Genomic DNA, 1,165 nt, shown 5'->3' on the forward strand with positions numbered 1-1,165 from the left:
AGTTGAATAGACTATCTATCTGGCCTGTTACATTTACAGTAGACTTGAATATAGTTAAGACTATATAAGTTAGTATAAATCTATATACTATTATAGAAACTATATCAACTTATAAGAGTATCTCTTAGCCTATAAACGAAACTGACAGTAGGTGCATACACCACCCTAGATATGACTAGCGTCGCTTATATATATATGAAAAGGATTATCGACACATATATTTCTACAGTTATTATAGCAATCTATACTAATATATATAAGGTCGAACCTAGTTTATATTAGCTTATACAATCTTATACTAGACTATAAGAGTTCTTACGTCAAATGTCCGATATAGGCAGACATATACTGTTGACGATCTTTCTTGATTGAGGGTATAGTAACGTAACCATCTTTGTCAACTATAGACTTAAGATTAATCTTATACATAAGAATCTATATAAGCTTGATCAATACTATACTAAGGAAATCGAATGATAGAAGTATATATATACCGTCAATATTAAGCAAGATCTTCTATATATCTTTATATAAGCTCTTTATGATGTTTTTAAGCACTCAACCGATTACTATAGCCTTATCCTTAGGCTATTTGTTAGGGTTGGCAGACAAAACAATCTCTTTACCATTATATATGAATGTTATTTCCTTAATAGAGTCGATCTTAGCTATATTAAGTTATAGAGCTTTAATATAAGCCTCCTCAGCTATATATAAGGGCTTATTCTACTCCTTACGACTCTTATTGTCTATAGCAGCCTCTACAGCCTTATATATAGCTATCTTATAAGCTATCATGCTGGTATTAGTCTATACTAGCTAGTATAAAGCTGTAAAAGGTAGTACTAGGCTAACTTAAGCCTTCTTGACTACTTGACGGATAAAGAGTATATAGATACGTAAAAGCCTAAAGGAGATCTATACAACCACATATAGATCTAACAGTGAGTAAACCTATAGAGAAGTCAGTATATATATATAGAGTGCTGTAGGATACTATAAAATATGCCAAAAAAGGCTTTTTTACCCACCAAAATCAGGTAACCCAATTTTGACGCAAATCTGACCAGGAAAAATCATTTTTATAGTATATATAATCTTACGAAAAAGAATATTGTACCCGCACGATCATAGCTATATATACTGGTGAGATATAGGTGAGGGA

This window comes from Phaeoacremonium minimum, assembly GCF_000392275.1.
Source record: "Phaeoacremonium minimum UCRPA7 unplaced genomic scaffold PA7_03_scaffold_534, whole genome shotgun sequence".
Classification (NCBI taxonomy): domain Eukaryota; kingdom Fungi; phylum Ascomycota; class Sordariomycetes; order Togniniales; family Togniniaceae; genus Phaeoacremonium; species Phaeoacremonium minimum.